General features: G+C 45.9%; 1 pseudogene; it reads left to right on the top strand.

Moving 5' to 3' along the window:
* The first annotated feature begins 1,084 nt into the window (after nt 1–1,084).
* Nucleotides 1,085–1,569, top strand: LOC120846447 (annotated as a pseudogene).
* Nucleotides 1,570–5,378: the final 3,809 nt, after the last annotated feature.

Below are 5,378 nucleotides of genomic sequence, written 5' to 3'. Positions count from 1 at the left end.
TAGAAAACATACACGTGTTGCAAAAAACAAAAGCGTTAAGGGCTATAGAAGACGTTCAATTTGACTCCCAAACGGCTAGTTTATTTAAGAAGTTTCGCGTTATGAATATACACACTCTCTTTAGCTACAGACTTGTCACTAGTCTTAGACTAGAACAAATTAGAGGCACAAACCCTTTGATAAACCTTGAACAGCCCTCTGAAATTATTCACGCGTATTCTACCCGTCGTGCAGAATGTTGGTAGGTGGTCTCTGCAAGAATAAACTATGGCACACAAACGCTCAAACATACTGTCCCAAAAATACTTAACTTACTTGACGATGAAGATTAAAATTCAGTACATTTTCCCTTAAAGAAAGTAGACTAATTTTGTCCACAAATGAATCTGAGTATGAGCCAAACTTTGGGGGTCTTATAACTTCTGTCTGCAAATAGGTCACATTTCTGTTGTAGCCGATGATAAAATATATAGTCTGAAACACGCTTTGTTAAATTACGGTAATCATACTTTCTGAGTGTTTTTTTTAGTTGCTGCTACTGTGCTTTGTAGGCGGTCAAGGACTTGTCAAGCTGTGCCATACAGCTTTTTTACTTAATCAGCACCATCAACGTTCGATGCAAAGTTCTTATTATTACTATTATTATATTACAAGCTGAAGACTGTTATTAAGGACTCTTGCAAAGATCTTGTAGTCAACACTGCAAAGGGAAAATTGGCCTATAGTTAACGACCTTTTCGGAAAACCCCTGTCTTTGGTTTTAGGTATTATAACATATAACATTCGTACTTACAAATTATTAAGGAAAAACACACAAAATAAAATATGGTACATTTCAAACGTCTTAATTTTCGCTAAGGGTTGGCATCTGGATGTGACCTCCAGCGCTACCTTTGGGTGGAGAATGAGCGTTCGGCGATGCTTAGCGACAAAAAAAAAAACACTGTTTTTTTTTTTGTGACGCCTTGTACTTATTGGAGCTACTATGTCGAGGTGGTGTCCGCCGAGCGTTCGACTGGTGCGAGCAGCGCTTGGAAACGTCGTCGGTATCTGAAATTACTGCAACGCTGCGAAGGCGTAGTCAATGAATTTTGGCGTACGACTTTCTGTTGCTCGAGAAAAAAAAAAAATTCCGATTCTTGCCGCGTCGGTACGGACTTCGGTTGGAGATGATCCGGCTGCACGCTTGAACGTGCTTTATTTCTTCTTGCATTAGAAGGAGAAACTTCTACATTGTTGCGGTACGTTATAATGGGCGCCTGACGGTGGCCCCGCGTCCGCGCGTTTGAGGGTTTCGGGCGACCCACTACGAGAAGATTACCTGGTTGATCCTGCCAGTAGTCACATGCTTGTCTCATAGATTAAGGCATGCGTGTCTAAGTATATGCCAAAACGAGGCGCAACCACGAATGACTCATTGAATCAGTCATGGTTTTTTAGGTCGTTTTTTCCTACTTGTATTCTAGAGCGGATACACGCAGTGAGGTCGAAGCCCCACGGGGCGACGGGTGCTTTATTAGACCAATATCAATCGGGCATCGGTCCATTTTGTGTGATTACTCTGGATAACTTTGTGGTGATCGCCCGGCCACGAGCCGGCGACGTTTTTTTCAAGTGTCTGCCTTATCAACTGTCGATGGCAGTTAATGGGCCTACAATGGTTGTTAGGAGTAACTGAGAATCAGGTTTCGATTCCGGTGAGGCAGCCCGAGAAACGGCTGCCACATCCGAGGACGGCAGCAGGCGCGCAAATTAACCACTCCCGACACGGGGAAGTAGTGACGAAAAATGACAATACGGGACTCTTTTGAGGCCCAGTAATTGAAGTGAGTACGCTCTGAATCCTTTAACAAGGATTCATGGGAGGGCAAGTCTGGTGCCACCAGCAGCGGTAATTTCAGCTCCAATAGCCTACACTAAAGTTTCTACGGTTAAAAAGCTCGTAGTTGGATCTCAGTTACAAGCGGGAAGTGCGTGGACACCACGTTACAGCCCATGCTGAAGATCATGCCTGTCGTGGCTTGGTTGTCTTCATCAGGAGCTTCTCTTTGACCGGCGCGTTCACTTGAAAAAATAAAATTCCCCAGGCAGCACACCAATGTTGGTCCGACATCGGCCTAACATTGGCAAAGACCGGCCTCAATATTGGACAGTAATGGAAGCGCTACCCTATCCAACGTTGGCCCAGTCATTGGTTCCAATGCTGCACCACTGTTCAACCATCGTTCCAGCCAATGTGGGCCCCATCATTGGTGCCAATGTTGGGCCATTGCTAAACCATGGTTCGAGCCAATGGTGGTCCCACATTGGCAAAGACGGGCGTAATATTAGACAACCCTGGAAGCGCGACCCGATCCAATGTTGGCCGTCATGCTGATTTTCGGCCATCGTTGCACTCGCCCAGCTCTTTGCAAGTGCACTCGCCAAGTTGTTTGCAAAAAGGAAGGTACACAGACACAACCCAGGCAGCACACCAATGTCGGTCCGACATTGGCCTAACGTTGGCAAAGACCGGCCTCAATATTGGAAGCGCTACCCTTTCCAATGTTGGCCCAGTGATCGGTGCCGATGTTGGGCCAATGTTCAGCAATCGTTCCAGCCGATGTCGGCCCCATCATTGGTGCCAATGTTGGGCCATCGCTAAACCATGGTTCCAGCCAAGGTGCCCCCATATTGGCGAAGACCGGCGTAATATTGGACAACACTGGAAGCGCAACCCGATCCAATGTTGGCCGTCATGCTGATTTTTGCCCATTGCTGCACTCGCCCAGCTCTTTGCAAGTGCCCTCGCCAAGTTGTTTGCAAAAACGAAGGTAAACAGACAAAAGGGATTGTTTTGAAATTTCCTAACAGTTTATTACACACAGCTTATTCTGTAGACAAGCACAATCTCAGCAATTCGTAATATGTGAAGAGGTACTACTCAGCTGTGATACAATTAAAAATACTGCAAAGCAAGCAACAACCGGGGTAATTCTTGAGTAGTGTCCAGTCTCCCGGCAGCTGACAGAATTGTTTCGCCAAAATTCTACCACTAGTCGCCCCTCATTGGCGGTGCAATCAGTTCATCGATCTACATTTCATAGACAGATCGTTTCATCAACACGGGATGTTTCATAAAAAAACTCAAAATATGTTTCCTTTTCTTCTTTTTTTGTTGCAATGAACCGCTTCAGATTAGCATGAAGCGGCGTGAAAGGGTGGGCTGGTTCGGTGAGCACGCGCCTCAGGAATACACGCGCGACGAAATGCCCCTACAGCGCGCAATTCGCGTAACGAATGTCGATGAAAGGTAAATATCGACCAGAAAGGTGGACACGAAACGTGTTTTTGCGAAACGCAGGTAGAATAAAAAAAGTCAGTATTCTACCTGCGGTTGTGACATTATTTCAGACAGATAATGGCAGGCGACTGTCGGTAAGACTGCGGGAAAATTATTCTCCCAGCTGCCAGGAGATAGGCAATGCCCAATTCTAGAGGTTATCCGGAAGATTGCCCATACAAGAACGGACAATGATCATCAAGTAGGTTGCAGCACACTTACGTTGAAAATACTGGACTTGAAAGATGTAATCCGACTTACATGTCAACACGGGCACTGCAGAACAACCACTCAAACACAAAAACTACAAGGAAGTGATCCGTGAAGATTCAACACTATGTAGCACACGCTGTCATTTGCCGAACCGGACACTAAACTGTTCACAAGAATGTCTTGGGCCTCTTTGAAGAAATCGAGACGGGTAGGACTTTTCGAACGAGATACCATTTACCACAGAAGCGAAATCCACAGCGGGCCTGCACCCCGCAGGCCGCATCACGCGCGAAACCAGGTCCGGTCCTTGCGACGCAGGCATTCCGAGTTTGTCAACGGGTAATGTGTCATCCGTCAAACCACATGATCACACTTCTGCCGTTACCCGCGCACTGAGAGCGGATTCAAGTCCGGCGAGTACGCACAGCAACCGCGCCTTCAGCTTAGGGAGAGAGAGAAAAAAGAGAGAAGGAGTACAAAGCAAGCAGGCCAGAACGGGGTGGGGTGCGCTTACAAAGGCTTATCTTCAGGGGCATCTCAACAATGAACGGAGCGAGAGAATTTGTCACTTCTACCCAAGGTTGATAGTGCAGTAGAAGTTATGCGTGACCTTGTGCTTTAGGCAGGTTCCGTGCTCTGCCTTATCGCCAGCTTTGAGACAGTAGTCACGTGACCCTAACCGGAGACAGGATTGGCCTTAAACACGCATAGCGTCTACCTTGCTGTCATTACCGATTTAACAGGACAGCTCTTTGAAGGTCAGCTTTCGAACTTCTAAAGAAACTGTCCAGTCCAAAAGTGGTTCTAAACGGGGCAAGTGTGACGACAGTATGTTTTGCGCCGTATAACTTACATTATAATTTAGAATGAAGAACTAAGCGCGACTATTTTTTGCGCACGATGTACACAAATATATCTATAAATATATAAATATATTTTTTATCAATAAATTTAAAACTGTTTGTACACTGTTAGGTTCGCGTTTTTAAACTTCAAATTTTTTTACGAAAGAGTTGCACATAAAAGACACCTCGAACAGCACATCGTCCGACTTTCAACACACGATGAATCACCGACGCTCGCAGTAAGAAGGTTGCGATGCTGCGCGAACGGTTTCTGAAATATGCTGCGCAGGGTACGCCGGGCGCAACGGCTTCGCGACCGTTCGAAGGGCAAATGATTCGCGACAACAAAGTAGCGTCTTGCAGCATCAGTAAGCTAACGGGGCTCGAGAGTCCCACGCTCACATTTCCGCAGAGCGAGCGCGGCCGGCCAGACCGCAGTATGCTCTCGCGTCGCGATTGCTACGTCGTTGCTCTGCCTACACTGATGACATGTGCACTGGCAGTCGAAGCAACCCTCTTGAGACTTCACTCGAGTTTAATATATGACTTTATAGCGCGATAGACTCTCGTAAAACTAAAAGTAGCTCATGAAAATAGTTTTTTTCTGCTCCCAAAATTTCTCCAAAGCTGCTTTGCCCAGTTTCATCCCTGTATTTCCAATACTGGAAATTGTGGCTTTAACACTCCAATATTGAACAGCATATGACAGCATACATTCAATATTAGAAAGCCCTTGGCCTTGGCAGTGCAATATGACCTGCACAAGTCAGCATACTTCCAAAATTGGAAATCCAAATTGGCTTTTACAGTCCACTATTGGACCAGCTTATGCAGCATGAGTTGATCTTGGAAAGCTGTTGGCTTTGACAGTTGAATATTGACCAGCTTACGCCAGCATGCATCCGATATTGGAAAACCATTGGCTCTAACAGTCCAATATTGGACAGCTAATGCTGGCATGTATCCAATATTGGAAAGCCATTGGCTCTGACAGTCCA

The sequence above is a fragment of the Ixodes scapularis genome, unplaced genomic scaffold (assembly GCF_016920785.2).
Source record: "Ixodes scapularis isolate PalLabHiFi unplaced genomic scaffold, ASM1692078v2 PGA_scaffold5__190_contigs__length_132052651, whole genome shotgun sequence".
Taxonomy (NCBI): Eukaryota; Metazoa; Arthropoda; class Arachnida; order Ixodida; family Ixodidae; genus Ixodes; species Ixodes scapularis.
Note: the sequence above shows the minus strand (reverse complement) of the source record. Positions and strands in the feature narration are given on the sequence as shown.